Below are 18,735 nucleotides of genomic sequence, written 5' to 3'. Positions count from 1 at the left end.
CCGCAGGTTTTCTTGGAACCATTTTGAGTGATCGCACGAACACATGCCACCTTTGATAAAACTGAATCAGTGTAAAACACAATGTTTTGGGTCGAGACCCTTCTTCAGACTTCAAGGGCACCTGACTGTGTGGGAAGGAACTGCAGATGCTGGTTTAAACTGTAGAGAGACACAAAACGCTGGAGTTACTCAACGGGTCAGACAGCATCTCCGGAGAGAAGGAATAGGTGACGTTTCGGGTCGAGACCCTTCTTCAGACTTCTAGGGCACCTGACTGTGAAGGAAGGGACTGCAGGTGCTGGTTTAAACCGAAGATAGACACAAAACGCTGGAGTAACTCAGCGGGTCAGGCAGCATCTCTGGAGAGAAGGAATGGGTGACGTTTCCGGTCGAGACCCTTCTTCAAGCTGAAAGGCAAAGGGGCATCAGTCTGAGAAGGTCCTCGACCCGAAACATCACCTATTCCTTTTCTCCAGAGATGCTGCCTGACCTGCCAAAACACAAAGTGCCGGAGTAACTCAGCGGGCCAGGCAGCATCTGCGGGAGGAATGGATAGGTGACGTTTCAGGGTGGGATTGGATTGGGGGGAGGGAAGAAAGCTGGAAAGAGTTGGTGACGGGATGAGACCTGGCAAGTGATAGGTGGATACAGGTGAGGAGCAGAGGGGTCTGACGTGCAGATGGGTGGACAAAAACCAGAGATGAAAAGAGACCAAGGGCGTCAGATATGGAGAGAAGAGGATTGAAATGTAAAGCCTGATAGAGGGATATATATGTGGAAGGGGCACGGTAGCGCAGTGGTAGAGTCGCTGCTTTACAGCGAATGCAGCGCCGGAGACTCAGGTTCGATCCTGACTACGGGTGCTGCACTGTAAGGAGTTTGTACGTTCTCCCCGTGACCTGCGTGGGTTTTCTCCGAGATCTTCGGTTTCCTCCCACACTCCAAAGACGTACAGGTATGTAGGTTAATTGGCTGGGTGAAATGTAAAAATTGTCCCTAGTGGGTGTAGGATAGTGTTAATGTACGGGGATCGCTGGGCGGCACGGACTTGGTGGGCCGAAAAGGCCTGTTTCCGGCTGTATATATATGATGATGATGATGATGACAGGTGGATACTGAAACTAGTCAGAGGACTAGGGTGGGGAGGGATGGAGAGTGAGAAAAAGCAAGGGTTACTTGAAGTTAGTGAAATCAATATTCATACTGCTGGTTTGTAAGATGCCATCTGCATATCTTAGGTATCTAGTTTCTTCTTTGCTCGTGTGATCTCGATTCCTTTCATCCTGGAAGGCATGCGAGTTTAATTCTCCCATTCTTTCCTTTCTCTTACAGTGTACAAACCTCTGACACTGCCAGATTTTCCACAGGTAAGTTGTTTCAGGTTTTTACATTTCTTCACTCTTCTCAAGAAAAATAAAAAGGCACAGATCTGATTTCCGCTCAGCATCCCCTTGTGACCAGGTGTGTACCGAGTTGGAAATGGTGCCTAAAAAATACACATTTGGTAAAGCACACATTTAGGTGGTGCAGCGGTAGAGTTGCTGCCTTACAGCACAAGAGACCCCGGTTCGATCCTGACTACGGGTGCTGTCTCTACAGAGGTTGTACGTTCTCGCCGTGACCTGCGTGGGTTTCCTTCAGTGGCTCCAGTTTCCCCCCCACACTCCAAAGACGTGAAGGTTTGTAGGTTAATTGGCTTTGGTATAATTATAAATTGTTCCAAGTGTATGTGTGTGTGCAGGAGAGTGTTAATGTACGGTGATCGCTGGTCGGCATGGACTCGGTGGGCCGAAAGGCCTGTTTCCATGCTGTATCTCTAAACTAAACCTAATACATGCATGGTGAAATCATCTTTGCATACAATACACCCCCAGTCAAAAATGCTTAATTGTGTGATAAAATTACTTCTTCACAATTGAGTCAAATTTCAGAAGCAGGCTCGAACATGTGTCTTTCAACATATAGCATTGTTTAACATTACTGACTGGGATTAAATTCCCAGAATCAAGTCACCATTCCTGGACATATTCGTGCGGCACGGTGGCACGGCGGTAGAATTGCTGCCTCACAGCGCCAGAGACCCGGGTTCGATCCTGACTACTGGTGCTGTCTGTATGGAGTTTTGTACGTTCTCCCTGTGACCCGCGTGGGTTTTCCCCGGGCGCTCCAGTTTCACCCCTCACTCTAAAGACGCACAGGTTTGATGGTTAATTGGCTTTGGTAAAAATGGTAAATTGCCCCTCGTGCGTGGGATAGAGCTGGTGTACGTGGTGATCGCTGGTCGGCGCGGACACGGTGGGCCGAAGGGCTTGTTTGCGCGCCGCATCTCTAAGGTCTTCCCTCGACATGTATCTGCACACCGTAAGTGGCTCGATTGTCATCTCGCGTTTTGTCTTTCTGCAGCACGCAACAAAAGCCTTTCACTGTCGCTCGGTCGGTGCACGTGACAATAAACGAAACTGAGACTGAAGTCTAAAGTCTAAAAAGTCTAAAGACATTTTGCAAGTCTCGGGAGGCATAAAAGTCGTGACCCTTTTGTCCAGCTGAAAGGTTGGATAGCGAGAGCGTTTATTGATCACGGAAAACAAAAAGCAGGCGGCAAAATATAATTAAATTGTTTTCTGTGCACCAGCTAACAAGCTCAATCTACCAGCACCAACTGGATCGTTAGCAGTTCAACATAATCAATTATTTTTTCCACTTTATAAGCCAATGTTGTAGTTGGACGAACACATGCCCTCGACCATTGTACACTGGATACAGAATCTGTGGGATTAAGTTGCATGCTTGATACATTGCAAAAACAATTATTGTGAAATGAGATAGGAGCAGTTTATATTACATGTTTCAAACAAATCAGTTGGAACATACATCGTCTTGAGGAAGTAATAGTTAGATAATTACAGAATCCTATTTTCCTAATGTGGAAACTTCATTCGATGAAAGGAATCGCCATCATCTCATATTAAAGCTGCATTTCCTGGCATGGATTCTTTAGAAGGATAAATAATTTGCAGGAAAAAAATTATCACTGTTTGATGCCAAGTGATGGGTTGAGATACTACAATGAATGAAGTAAAACTCTGAACGTATTCTGTTTTAATCTGCTCAATATCCAGAGTTAGAGAGATATCCGTTGTGGTTTCTTTAGACATGGAGCTGCGTGTTAGTTTAGTTTAGTTTAGTTTAGTTTGGAGATAGAGCGCGGAAACAGGCCCTTCGGCCCACCGAGTCCGTGCCAACCTGCGATCCCCGCCCATTAACACAACCCTACACACACTAGGGACAATTTAACATTTATGCCAAGCCAATTAACCCACAAACCTGTACGCCTTTGGAGTGTGGGAGGAAACCGAAGATCTCAGAGAAAACGCACGCAGGTCACGGGGAGAACGTACAAACTCTGTACAGACAACACCCGCAGACAAGGCAGGAACGGGGTACTGATTGTGAATGATCAGCCGCGATCACATTGAATGGCGGTGCTGGCTCGAGGGGCTGAATGGCCTCCTCCTGCACCTATCGTCTATTGTCTATTGTGGTCAGGATTGAACGCTGGTCTCTGGCGCTGAAAGGCAGTGGCAAAATGATCTTGTCTTGTTAAGCTTTCACTGGGGAGTCAAAATAATTCTCCACAAATTAGAAAATACATCATAAAATGTATGAAAAAGAGTTGTGCTGCCTCTTAATGGTGGCTTTAGGATAGAAGACCTGAGTGAAGATTGAGGCAACATCAAAGGGACTGGCGGGCACAAAGTTGATGATGGTCTGAGGAAGGGTCTCGACCTGAAGCTTCACCTATCCCTTTTCTCCAGAGGTGCTGAGTTACACCAGCATTTTGTGTCTATTTCGGTGTAAACCAGCATCTGCAGGTTCATATTGGTGTTTGCTTCGGATCATAAAGGAGCGAAAATGTAGGCACAAGGAACGGCAGATGCTGGTTTACAACAACATAACCCACCAAGTACTGGAATAACTCAGCGGGTCATCATCATCATCATCATCATATCATCATATACATACAGCCGGAAACAGGCCTTTTCGGCCCACCAAGTCCGTGCCGCCCAGTGATCCCCGCACATTAACACTATCATACACCCACTAGGGACAATTTTTACATTTACCCAGCCAATTAACCTACAAACCTGCACGTCTTTGGAGTGTGGGAGGAAACCGAAGATCTCGGAGGAAACCCACGCAGGTCACGGGGAGAACGTACAAACTCCTTACAGTGCAGCACCCGTAGTCAGGATCGAACCTGAGTCTCCGGCGCTGCATTCGCTGTAAAGCAGCAACTCTACCGCTGCGCTACCGTGCCGTCAGGCTGCATCTCTGGAGAACATGGATAGGTGATGCTTTGGGGGCGGGAGAATTCTTCAGACTGATTGATAATGTTTGTTGGCTCACGTATTGATGTATCTTTTGAGAAGTCATGGAGTCACAGTACAGCAGGTTCAATCGCAACGTTTAAGTAACATTTGGACTGGTACATGGATAGGTTTAAAGGGATATGGGCCAAATGCACTAGTGGGACTAGTGTAGATGGGGCATTTTGGTCGGCGTGGACAAGTTGGGCTGAAGGGCCTGTTTCCACATTGTGTGACTCCATGACTCTACCTATAACTATCTCTGAGAGACTTGATGGGCTGTATGGCATTCTACATTGTAAGGAAACATACGATAAGAATGCGAGGACTTTGTCCATTTTTCCAGACTGAGGCAGAAGATAAGAAGCAGTTATAGGTGGGATTTGTTAGCTGGCATACCTCAGAACATGTGAAGGTGGTGGAGGAGGAGAGGGGGCAAGGGATGGAGGTTGTAAGCAAAGATACTAGAGGAGCAAGATGGACCACTCCGTTGAAATCACCTATACTGAAGTGTAGTACGCAAAGGAGCGTAACGGCCGCCATTTTAGTAGGCAAAACCCGCCGTTCGCTAGGCCTCTCGCAGTGTAATCAGTGTTTTGGGGGAACAGTATGTGTGACAATACCATAAAAATGCAGAATATATCTCATCTATCAATTCACAAATTTTTGTTATTTTTCTTTTTAAATGTTTCTGCAAGTTTCTGCCTGCTAAAATGGCGCAACGACATACTACGGTTTTTTAGGGTCGAGTGGTCTATCTTGCTCTGCTCTATTGTCTTTGGTTGTAAGTGTGATCTTTGGCAGTCATACAAAATGTGCAATAGTGATTCAGCACCCTGCAATAAATCATTGCTCCCCTTTCAAGTCACAATTAAGCCCCTATCCCACCTAGGCGATTTTTTAGGCCACTACAGGCGACTAGGCTGTTGCCAGACGGTCGCCGGGGTGTCGCCTGTACGGTCGTGAGTCGTCTCCAAAGAGTCGTAGCGTCTTTCTGGTCGCCGCTGGATTTTCAGAATGTTTTGACGCCATTGCGCATAGCTTGACGTCTCCTGACATGGGCGCTGTCGTAGGTTGTCGCCAGGTGACGTAGGTTGTGGCAGGTGCTGACTTCTGCGAATTCCATTGGCGACTACCGACGTCAACCGGCGACAGGTACCGGCGTCAAAACCGGAGGCCAAAATGACGTGAATTGTCTTCAGTTGTTGCTTGTCGTAGCTTGTCGCGGGTAGACGTAGGTTGACTTCAGTTGTCGTAGGTTGTTGCGTGCGTGGTCGTAGATTGTCGTAGGTGCGGTCGCAGGTGGACGTCCTAAGTCACGATGATTGGGTCGCCGGTTGTCGGTAGTTTGCCGTAGCTTGATGCCGATGAGGTGGTAAGTTGTTGTAGCTTGTCCTAGACATTGTCGTGGGGGGGGGTCCAGTCTTTGTCGGCGACCTGCTACAAATATGGCAGTCGCCGGCAGTCGTCTAAAAAATCACCTGTGGGACAGGCCCTTAACCCCACCGGAGTTTTGATTAAATGCGAGTCCCCCCAAGATCTCAGTGTGTGGAAGATGAACTGCTACTCTACCTCTAGCCCCGACTGCTGTGAAAGACCTTTTACACTTTGGGACCGTAAGACATAGGAGCAGACTTAGGCCACTCGGCCCATCAAGTCTACTCCTCCATTCAATCATGGCTGATCTATCTTCCCCTCTCAACCCCATTCTCCTGCCTTCTCCCCATAACTTTTGACACCCGTACTATTCAAGAACCTGTCAATCTCTGCTTTAAAAGTAGAGATTGGATAAAACGGAAATATGTGGGCGAGAGGGATTGGTGAAAAGTCTGGATTATTGGAATCAAGAATCATAGTTTTAAGGTGAAGGGGGAAAGGTTTGATAGGAATCTATGGGGTATCATTTTAATGTAGAGTGGTGGGGGTATGGAAGCTGGCCTCCACTGCCGTCTGTGGTAATGAATTCGACAGATTCACCACACTCTGGCTAAACTAATTCCTCCTCACCTCCATTCTGGAGGTACGTCCTTATATTCTGAGGCTGTGCCCTTTGGTTCTAGACTCTCCCACTAGTGGAAACATCCTCTCCACGTCCACTCTATCCAGGCCTTTCCTTGTCTGCCCACAGTCACGGACAACCCTTGAGCCTTCTCCCATCCTCTCTGCATTTATGCCCATTCGGTAAAAGTGTGTGTCACTTTTGGACATTGGGTTTTGTATAACTCCAGTACAAAATGTTTTTTTTTACGTTTCTGTGACATTTTAAAGGGTGTTGTCATGGTGCTGGAAACTCCATCTCCGGCTTTCCACTTTAGCGGCTCGATGATTCAAAGGTGATTTATGTAACGTGTGTACTTTAGAAATAATTGAGACAGACAGTGAAACAGCCTTCCACAGAAAATACGCAACCTCTCCGAAACAAAGCACATGCATTGCATCCACCGACAATATCACTCAGTGACCCTCTGAGACCACAAAAGGTACAGGTTCCTTCTTAATTATTTTTTTTAAATCGCAAGGGCGCAGCGGTAGAGTTGTGTCTTTACATAGTGCCAGAAACCCGGGTTCGATCCCGACTCTGGGTGCTGTCTGTACGGAGTTTGCACGTTCTCCCCTTGACCTGCTTGGGTTTTTCTCCGAGATCTCCGGTTTCCTCCCACACTCCAAAGGCGTACAGCTTTCTAGGATACATTTGGCTTGGCCCCTGGTGTGTGTAAATTGTCCCCTGGTGTGTGTAGGATAGTGTTAGTGCGCGGGGATCGATGGTGGACGTGAATGTTGGCCGAAGAGCCTGTTTCCGCGCTGTACCTCTGAAACCGAAACGATGACTAAATAAACTGAATTCCAACATTACTCTGATGTAAAATGTTCCCAGTTATTGCTTTTCGAGTTTCGAAGATGTTATCCTTGTGACTTGGCCAACAGATCTTTCTATTGAACCATGAACAACCTCCTTGGATGTAATCATGCATCACAAATAGGTTAATAAGCCAGTGAAGGGTTTGTGGAGCGCCTCTAATGTAGAAATAAAATGGGCATAAAAGTTTTAAAACTTAGTTTCCAAAACACATTTTTCTTTGTACACAGCTGTTCAGTCTTAAGCCACAATCAGCCAAGATGTTTATCATTAAATGGTTTAAAGAGCAAAAGATGATGTTTCACGGTGCAAAAATGTTGTGGAAACACTTTGAATCAAAGGGCGAGCTTGCAAGTTGGTAATTTCTTTCACTCTGTCTGACTTGAAGATCCACATGGTCTATGATCGGTAAAGCAGTGGGGCAGAGACACTGCCTTACAGCCCCAGAGACCCGGGGTCGATCATGACTACGGGTGCTGTCTGTACGGAGTTTGTACTTTCTCCCTGTAGTCTCATAGGTTTTCTCCCATGTACAGGTTTGCAGGCTAATTGACTTTGGTAACTGTAAATTGTCCCTAGTGTGTAGGATAGTGCTAGTGATTGGTGGTTGGTGCGGAAACTGGGCCGAATCTGTATCTCTATCCTCTATCTGTATCTGTATACGCGCTGCATCTCTAAACTAAACCAACCTAACCGAAGAGTGAGTTTGTACGTTGATAATTAGTTTAGTTTAGAGATACAACGTGGAAACGGGCCCATCATGTCCCCACATGACCTGCACACTAACAACTATCCGAAAAACATTTGGGACAATTTATAATTTTACCAAAAGTTGGCTACCAAGCCAATTAACTTACAAACCTGTAAGTGTTTGGAGTGTGGGAGATAACCCGAGAAAACCCACACAGGACGTGTAAACTCCCTACAGACAGAGCCCCACGGTCAGGATCGAACCCGGGACACTGGAGCCGCGAGGCAGCTACTCCAACGCTGCTCCACCGTGCTTTCCTTTCCTTTCACTCCGACCTGAAGATCCTAACGATCGCTGGCAGCTCAACAATCAACCAGAACCAGTTGTCACGCAAAATGAGCTTATTGCCGCCTATTGCCAGGCAAACCGCCATCTGTTGCAAGTGTTCATTACTCCATTGTGACCATATCGCAAGAGATGATTAACTGGCGCGGAAATGTAGGAGCTGCTGGAGGTGTGGAGACCAAAGTCCGTGGAACATCCTGGTAATCGCACCAGGCAGTAATAACACAACTGTGGACCACTCATCGTGGTCAGTCCCTCTCAATTAGTGCACGTCGGGGGACGTGGAAAACTTTAATGCCGAACAGCTTTCGGAATTTTCCTTAATTATTCACTCATGGGCTCTGTTGGCAAGGCCAATATTTATTGCCTGACCTTAATAAAGTGGCTAGGAACAAACACTAGACCTTCAAGGAAAACCAAGGCTGCCTGTGGAGGACAAGTCAATGGATATGTTCAAGGTGGAGGTTGACAGATTCTTGATCAGTACGGGTGTCAGGGGTTGTGGGGAGAGGGCGGGAGAATGGGTTTGAGAGGGAGAGATAGATCAGCCGTGATTGAATGGTGGAGTAGACTTGATGGGCCGAATGGCCTAATTCTGCTCCTTATGAAGTTATGAACTTTTGATTGAACGTTCACCACACTGATCTGGACACAGTAGTAGATCCCTTTCACTGAAGCACGGGAATGAAGCTGATGAAATTTTTGTTTGCAATAAGCAGGTTTAAACTTTAGACTTTGGACTTTAGAGGTAGAGCGCGGAAACAGGCCCTTCGGCCCACCGTGTCCGTGCCGACCAGCGATCACCCCGCACGCTAGCACTATCCTACACACTAGGGACAATTTACGATTTTTACCAAAGCCATTTAACCTACAAGCCTGTAGTACGGCTTTGATGTGTGGGAGGAAACCGGAGCACCCGGAGAAACCCTACCACGTCATGGGGAGAACGTAAATTTCTGTAGAAACAATAAAACATGAAGGATACTTTATATAAAGTAGCTGCCTTCAGGTAAAGCAGGAATCTGGATTGGTTCAAATTGCCAAATCAAGTTCAAGTGTTTAAGAAGGAAACGGGTCTGAAGAAGGGTCTCGACCCGAAACGTCACCAATTTCTTCTCTCCAGAGATGCTGCCCGTCCCGCTGAGTTACTCCAGCTTTTTGTGTCTGTCTACCAAGTGTTACCAATCTGATGCATTAACTTTCTTCACTCTCCACAGATGCTGCCTGATCTGCTGAGAATTTTCTGATTTTCTTTCTGGATTCTATTGATGTTCAATCACAATGATATTGATATCGGTTTATTATTGTCACTTGTACCGAGGAGCAGTGAAATGCTTGTGTTTGCCATTTAAATCAGATCACTTACCAAATAGTGCAAGGCCTGGATAGAGTGGATGTGGAGAGGATGTTTCCACTAGTGGGAGAGTCTTGGACCAGAGGACACAGCCTCAGAATAAATGGACGTACCTTGAGAAAGGAGATGAGGAGGAATTTCTTTAGTCGGGCGATGGTGAATCTGTGGAGTTCATTGTCACAGACAGAAGCTGTGTAGGCCAAGTCATTGGGTATTTCTAAGGCGGAGATTGAAAGAAACTTGATTGGCAAAGGTTTCATGGGTTATGGGACTGAGAGGAAAAGATAGACCAGCCATGATTGAATGGTGGAGTAGACTCAGAGTGCCAAATGGCCTTCTTCTGCTCTTATGACTTATGGACACACCATACATTTGTTCAATCAGGTGATGATCATATCCCACTGTAGAATGCCAATCTGTATTAGGTATGGAAGCAGGTTGTAAACAAGCTGAACATGACTGGCAAAATTCAGGACCTTTTCATCCACGCAACGTTTTGGATGTAATATTTGCAACATTAGTCATAAACAAGAACAAACGGCAGTCTTGCACACATTCGATGGGAGAGGGGAGAAGAAGGAATGGCCGGGGGTGCGACCCGTCTTAGATTATGTTGCTGGCCTTGCCGAGACAAGGGCCAACATTACTGCCGGAGGTATCTGCTTTGTTTTAAAGCAAAACCTTTAGCATTTAAGGATCACCAAGATGCCTGAAAGTGTTTTCGACGTGGCTGGTGTGAATTTGAGGTGGTCTCGAATGCTACAACGAGGCTGATGACACCAGGGCTATGCTGGGAATCCAAATAATACTGGCTCTGCATTGCATCGATAGACTGTATGGTCTGTACAGGCTGATATCCAACTTCCAGTAAAGCTGCAGCTTTACTTAAAAGTGCGTTAAAATAGACAAATTCAACGAGGAGCGTGGACACAAGGAACCTTCGATGCTGGAATCGGGAGCAAACATCAAGTGCTGGAGTAACCCAGCAGGTCAGACCACAGGTTTTTGTTGGCACCTGTGATCGGCCTTAATTGCAGCTGAGTAGATACTTTGAAAGGGGCAATCATATCTCGGGTAAAGACAATGGAGTCTATGTGTAGGAAGGAACTACAGATGCTGGTTTACACCGAAGATAGACACAAAATGCTGGAGTAACTCAGCGGGACAGGCAGCATCTCTGGATAGAAGGAATGGCTGATGTTTCGGGTCGAGACCCTTCTTCAGACTGAGAGTCAGGGAAGTCTCAGCTCAGTCTGACGAAGGGTCTCGACTCGAAACGTCACCCATCCCTTCTCTCCAGAGATGCTGCCTGTCCCGCTGAGTTACTCCAGGAATTTGTGTCTACACTGGAGTCAATGTTTATCCTGGGATGAAGGTTCTGCCTGTCTACCCTATCTATGTGGCGTTATGTGTCGGAATCTTTCTCCAGACTGAGGAAGGGTTCTCACCTGTTCATTCCCTCCGCAGATGCTGTCTGGCCCATTGAGTTCCTCCAGCAATCTGTGTCGTACTGAATATAGATTGTTTTAGTTTTAGCTTTAGTTTAGAGATATGGCGCGGAAACAGGCCCTTCGGCCCACCGAGTCTGCACAGCCCAGCGATCCCCGCACACTAACACTATCCTACACACACTAGGGACAATTTTCACTTACGCAAAGCCAATTGACCTACAAGCATGTACGTCTTTGGAATGTGGGAGGAAACCAAAGATCTCGGATAAAAACCCACGCGGGTCACGGGGAGAACGTGCAAACTCCGTACAGACAGCACCTGTAGTCGGGATCGAACCCGGGTCTCCGGCGCTGCAAGCGCTGTAAGGCAGCGACTCTACCGCCGCGCCACCGTGCCGGCCCGATTGTGATCGCACATGAATTATCTGCATCTGAACGATGGTCAGATTTGGGCATGTTGGGGTTTAAAAACAAAATTTGCCCTACACGGTGAGAGTGTGTTACAGTGGAGGATTTTCACAGAATAGACCGTACTTTAACAACACAATGATGTCGGACTGCTGCCTCATTGTGTTCAAATCTGATCTCGAGTACTGTCTGCATGGAGCTTACGTCTCTCCCTGTGACTGTGTGCGTATGGACCAGTTCCCTCCCACACCCTGCAGGCAGGTTAATTAGCTGCTGTAAATTGCCCTTCAGTTGACTTTAGTCCATTATTGCCACCTGCACTGAGCTGCAGTGAAAAATCTTTGTTTGCGTGCTATCCAGTCGAACAAAAGACCTTACATGGACACGATCAAGCCCTCCACAGTGCACAGAGAAAGGACAAAGGGCACAACATTTAGCACAAGATATAACATTAAAGTTCAGTGTCAGTTGAGTTTAGTTTATTGTCACCTGTACCGAGGTACAGTGAAAGGCTTTTTAAGATTATTAAGGGGTTGGACACATTAGAGGCAGGAAACATGTTCCCAATGTTGGGGGAGTCCAGAACAAGGGGCCACAGTTTAAGAATAAGGGGTAGGCCATTTAGAACGGAGATGATGAAACACTTTATCAGTCAGAGAGTTGTGAATCTGTGGAATTCTCTGCCTCAGAAGGCAGTGGAGGCCAGTTCTCTGAATGCATTCAAGAGAGAGCTGGATAGAGCTCTTAAGGATAGCGGAGTCAGGGGGGTATGGGGAGAAGGCAGGAACGGGGTACTGATTGAGAATGATCAGCCATGATCACATTGAATGGCGGTGCTGGCTCGAAGGGGCGAATGGCCTCCTCCTGCACCTATTGTCTATTGTTGCGTGTTAACCAGTCAGCAGAAAGTCAAAACACGGTTACAATGGAGCCTTTTACAATAGTATATGGATACGGGAAGGAGGGAATAACGTTTGGAGCAAGGTAAAGCCAACAAGGTCTGGTGTAGTCTGATAAAGTCCGATGAAAGATCGTCCAAAGGTCTCCAATGAGGTAGATGTGGCGTCGGGACCGCAGTCTAGCCGATGGGAGGATCGTTCAGTCGCCTTGTTTAGGCTTGATGGGCCAAATGGCCTAATTCTGCTCCTGGAACTCAGGTCTGCAAGTGGAGTGGCAGTGTCAGAGTTCAGGGAAATATCCCCGCATCAGGTCCATGCATCGCTCCAGCAACTTGGACGAGTTTGCCAAACATCCCACTACATTGTGGTTCATGTTACTGATCATTTGGACAATCAGTCAACCAGCGCTACATCAACTTTAAAGATTTATATAACAGTAAAAGTAATAAAAAGTTTATTGCGTGGTGTTGTGTTACATAATGCCTGTCAGCCTCCTGAATAATTGTCCCTCATTTACTTGTGAACTGGTGAAATATGATTGCAATAATTTGAACCTCTTTCAGGACTAAGTGAATGTTATTAGGCTTTCAATCCGTCTGTTGTCAGTGTAACTGGGGCGTTAGAGCTGCTGCCTCACAGTGCCGGAGACCCGGGTTCGATCCTGACTACAGGTGCTGTCTGTACGGAGTTTCTTCCAGTGACCGCGTGTGTTTTCTCCGGGTGCTCCGGTTGCTTCCCACACTCCAAAGACGAACAGGTTTGTAGGTTAAATGGCTTGGGTAAAAAATGGTAAATTGTCCCAAGTGTGTCGGGGGAGAGCTGTGTACGATTTGATCGCTGCTCGGCGCGGACTCGGTGGGCTGAAGCTGTTTCCATGCTGTATCTCTAAACTAAACTGAATGGAACTAATCTAAAGGTATACGCAAAAATGCTGGAGCGACTCAAGTCAAGTCAAGTCAAGTTTATTTGTCACGTACATTTTTTTTTTTTTTAGATTTAGAGATACAGCGCGGAAACAGGCCCTTCGGCCCACCGAGTCCGCGCCGCCCAGCGATCCCCGCACATTAACACTATCCTACACACACTAGGGACAATTTTTACATTTACCCAGTCAATGAACCTACATACCTGCACGTCTTTGGAGTGTGGGAGGAAACCGAAGATCTCGGAGAAAACCCACGCAGGTCACGGGGAGAACGTACAAACTCCGTACAGACGGCGCCCGTAGTCAGGATCGAACCCGGGTCTCCGGCGCTGCATTCGCTGTGAGGCAGCAACTCTACCGCTGCGCCACCGTGCCGTGCCATACAAGATGTGCAGTGAAATGAAAGGTCACCCACAGCCCAGCAATAAGAGCAATAAAAATAAACAATTTCACACACAATCACAAGCAACGCAACACAAAACAAAAAAAAGAAACATCCATCACAGCGGGTCAGACAGCATCTCTGGAGAAAAGGCACAGGTGATGTTTCTGGCCGAGACCCTTCTTCAGACTAAACTGAAACTAAACTAAATTAAACTAAGCCAAACCAAACTAACTGGGCAAGAAAGGCCGTCTGTGTTCCTGCATTAGACTAAAGCAGGTGTCACCCTGAACATTAAATCCCCTCACTCCTGTTAAAGAGAACAAACATTTATGGTCCAACATGCAGGAAGGAACTGCAGATGCTGGTTTGTACCGAAGATAGACACAAAATGCTGGAGTAACTCAGCGGGACAGGCAGCGTCTCTGGAGAGAAGGAATGGGTGACGTTTCGGGTCAGGAGCCCTTCGTCAGACTGCACTGTTTGTCGAAGGCAGACGGCTGATCTCCTAAATTAGGAAGCTCTGTCACTGTCTGGACTCACACGTGAGAATCCCTCTGTTGCTGCAGTGAGGGGAATTCCAAGAGCAGTGGAATTTTATCCAACGTTAAGTCTGTGTTATAACCAGGGTGGGCATGAGGAGAACCAGAAGGAAAGAAAGGAAACATGATGTGAGGATAAATTTGGACCCAAATAGTTCTCATCTGAGCCAATTCATTCAGGGTTATGCATGTGGTTTGATGGCAGCACGCAAACTGTTGGCTCAGGCATTCGCACTGAAACCACTGGAGCTTTTAACTCTCACACAGCTCAGCATGGTAGATTCATTACATATGCACAGAGTTATAAGCTATGCTACCCAATCTAACCTTATTTTCACAACACCTCAATTAAAATTTCACCGCACTGCCGCACTGACAGTCATTTGAGGTTCAGTCACAGATTCGTAGAGCGTCGAAAGAGGCCCATCGGCCCAACTAGCCCACACCGACCAACATGTCCCATCTCCACGAGTCCCACCTGCCTGCGTTTGGCCCATGCCCCTCTAAACCTGTCCTATCCACGTACCTGTCTGAACGTTTCTTAAACGTTTGTGATTGTCCCTCCCTCAACTACCTCCTCCGGCAGCTCGTTCCATGCACCCAACACTCTTTATGCGAAAAAGCCCTCAGGTTCGCATGAAATCTTTGCCCCCCCTCTAGTTCCAGAACACTATCATGATTCGCACAATAAACTACAAATTGGCTAAACTAGATGACTCCTATCTTTCGTATGTTGTTGTTGGCACATTCCCTTGCTTGGGATAATCAATGATAGAACAGGCAGTGAAATGGGAAATTCTTGGATCAGTTCTCCTGTGTAGAACATAGGCTGTTCCTTGCCAATATTCTCTCTTCATAGTGGGTTAGTGGCACATCTGAAATACCATCTACCTCCCGTATAGAACAGAACATAGAACAGTTCAGCACAGGAACGGCCTCTTCGACTCACAATGTTTGTGTCAAACACAATGCCTAGGGGGTATGGGGAGAAGGCAGGAACGGGGTACTGATTGAGAATGATCAGCCATGATCACATTGAATGGTGGTGCTGGCTCGAGGGGCCGAATGGCCTCCTCCTGCACCTATTGTCTATTGACGGCTTCACATTGGGTTTAATTTAGTTTAGTTTAGATACAACGTGGAAAAAGACCCTTCAGCCCACTGAGTCTGTGCCGACCAATGATATCCCATACAGGGAAACATAGAAAATAGGTGCAGGAGTAGGCCATTCGGCCCTTTGATCCAGCATTGCCATTCAATACGATCATGGCTGATCATCCAAAATCAGTGCCCCGTTCCTGCTTTCTCCCCATATCCCTTGATTCCGTTAGCCTTAAAAGCTACATCGAACTCTTAAAAACATCCAGTGAATTGGCCTCCGCTGCCTTCTGTGGCAGAGAATTCCACAGATTCACAACTCCCTGGGTGAAAAAGTTTTTCCTCATCTCAGTCCTAAATGGCCTCACCCTTATTCTGAAACTGTGAATGCATTAGTTCAAATCTACAATTTTACAGAAGCCAATTAATCTACCAAACCTTCACGTCTTTGGAGTGTGGGAGGAGACCGGAGCACCCGGGGAAAACCCACGCAGGCCGAGGGGAGAACGTACAAACTCTGCATATAAACAAGCGCCCGTAGTCGGAATATAAGAAAATAACTGCAGATGCTGATACAAATCGAAGGTATTTATTCACAAAATGCTGGAGTAACTCAACAGGTCAGGCGGCATCTCAGGAGAGAAGGAATGGGCGACGTTTCGGGTCGGGACCCTTCTTCAGACTGATCCGTAGTCAGGATTGAACCCGGGTCTCTGGCGCTGTAAGGCAGCAACTCTACCGCTGCGCCACCGTGCCGCTCAGAAGTCTGAGTAAAAGGCAGTGGAAGGGGACGATTTGCGACGGTAACAAAAACTTTTTTTTTTTCTCGGCCGTTTTTTAAACACCATATTATACCGAGTGACCTTGTGTGCAAGTGTTTCTGGAGCCTGGCAGGAGTTCTTATCGCAGGTTATACCACTTGGCCGATCACCTGGAGATTAACGTGAGTCTGCCTGCTTCACAAAATGCTTCGCATAACATGATTGAATTTGCCTGCTGCCCAGATGCTGAGAGAGAGACAGTGTGTGTGAAGTGGTGAAGTGTGTGTGTGTGTGAAGGCAGAATGAATGGTAGGGTTCTGCTGGGACCATGCCAGGCAATAGAACAGTTGCTCGGATTCTGGGAGCAATCTCCCTAATTAAATGAAAATGAGTATATCAAGATTAGCACCAAAGATAAGGACCAGGATAGTAAAGCTGCCAAGCGATGATGGCAGAGATGATGAGAGACGATGGTTGGCAATTCTCTAATCCCCCACGTAAAGATAAGCAGATAAACGGGCAATACCGGCAGAATTTTATAAAGAACCCATAAGAATGGCCGAGTTACGCAGCAGGATAATAGCTGGGGAAGCAAAGAACTGCAGATGCTGGTTAATGCACAAAAGGACACAAGGTGCTGCAGTACCTCAGCAGGACAGGCAGCACCTTTGGAGAACACGCACAGGCAGCGTTTCGGGTCGAGACCGGTCCCAAGAAGGGTCTCGATCCGAAACGTCACCTGCCCACGTTCTCCAGAGATGCTGCCTGACCTGCTGAGTTACTCCAGCATTCTGTGACCATATCAATGCAATGCCCGTATCCTCCAGTTGAAAAGAAAAGCGCGAGAACTGCTGGAGGAGCTCAGCATGTCAGGCAGCACCCGTGGGGAGAAGTGGGGAAATGGATTAGTTCACAGAAACAGTTCCCTTTGCCCACCGAGTCTGCGCTGCCCAGTAACAATAGTTCTCTCCAGCACGCAAAGGGACAATTTACAGGAGCCAATTAACCTACAAACCTGCACGTCTTTGCACATACACACTCCGTACAGACAATAGACAATAGACAATAGACAATAGGTGCAGGAGGAGGCCATTCGGCCCTTCGAGCCAGCACCGCCATTCAATGTGATCATGGCTGATCATTCTCAATCAGTACCCCGTTCCTGCCTTCTCCCTATACCCCCTGACTCAGCTATCCTTAAGAGCCCTATCCAGCTCTCTCTTGAATGCATTCAGAATTGGCCTCCACTGCCTTCTGAGGCAGAGAATTCCACAGGTTCACAACTCTCTGACTGAAAAAGTTTTTCCTCATCTCAGTTCTAAATGGCCTACCCCTTATTCTTAAACTGTGGCCCCTGGTTCTGGACTCCCCCAACATTGGGAACATGTTTCCTGCCTCCAACGTGTCCAACCCCTTAGTTTCGATAAGATCGACAGCACCCGTAGACAGGATCGAACCCGGGTCTCCGGCGCTGCAAGCACTGCAAGGCAGCAACTCTACCGCTGTGCCACCATTGCCTTGATGGTCAAACAAATTACGGCCTATCGACAAAGGACTCCGAATCCCCTGCGCTAAAAATATATTTCTGGCTGACGAGAAGGATATTTTCCCTTCAGTCAGTGTTCTAATTTCTCCTTGACATTTCCTCGTTGCTCAATTTAATGGCGTCATGGACCACGAAGTGCAAAGGGCCTCATGTTTTCCGCGTAGCTACGGGCCGAGCACAGTACAAATATATTGCTTGCACGGGACCCTGGTGAAGCAATTGTTCCGTTTTGTTGCTCAAGCTTCACGTTGTGTGCAAGAGCAAATTGGGTTATTTCTTTTCCTTCCTCTCTTCCAGCACCAACCAGAACCATATGACGCATGACATTTCACACATGCTTTCCAAGCCCCGCTTGGCACCCGCTGTTTTTCTATTTTTTCGGAGCTCCTGGATCGTGAAAGCGCGTCGCTCGCTCACTCACAGACGAGGCGGCTTTCATCTGCTATCGTTTCCTGTCCAGGTTATAGGTTTGCTCACACTGATTGAATCAAAACGTTGGCAGGAGATCAAGCCTTGAAGCACGCATCAAGGCTTGGTGAGTCTTCCTACGCTTCCTCACCCCATTGATAGAGACAAGTTAACCATTGAACTGTTGTTGTCCCAGCGTTGATAATCACTTCCAACAACTTCTGGCCACTGACGCCTCGGAGAGCCGGCGACGGTTCTGTACTCATGATAGGAATGGAAATGGGGAGAAGGCAGGAACGGGGCACTGATTGAGAGTGATCAGCCATGATCGCATTGAATGGCGGTGCTGGCTCGAAGGGCTGAATGGCCTACTCCTGCACCTATTGTCTATTGTCTATTGAAATCAAGAGAACAGTCAATCACCAGATTCTGATCTTCCCAACTGGCTCCTAAGCAGAGGGTCGACACGACGATGTTAGGAGTGGTGAATGGTAGGGCTCTGGGGAGCGTTGTGGAGCGGAGGGATCTTGGAGTGCAGGTACATGGTTCCTTGAAGGTGGGCTCGCAGGTCGATAGAGTGGTCAAAAAGGGTTTTGGCACATTGGCCTTCATGAGTCAGAGTATTGAGTATAGAAGTCAGGAGGTCATGCTGCAGTAGTACAGGGCATTGGTGAGGCTGCATTTAGAGTACTGTGTTCGGT

Source organism: Rhinoraja longicauda, chromosome 6 (assembly GCF_053455715.1).
Source record: "Rhinoraja longicauda isolate Sanriku21f chromosome 6, sRhiLon1.1, whole genome shotgun sequence".
NCBI lineage: Eukaryota > Metazoa > Chordata > Chondrichthyes > Rajiformes > Arhynchobatidae > Rhinoraja > Rhinoraja longicauda.
The sequence above is the reverse complement of the archived record's forward strand: the minus strand, read 5'-3'. Positions refer to the sequence as shown.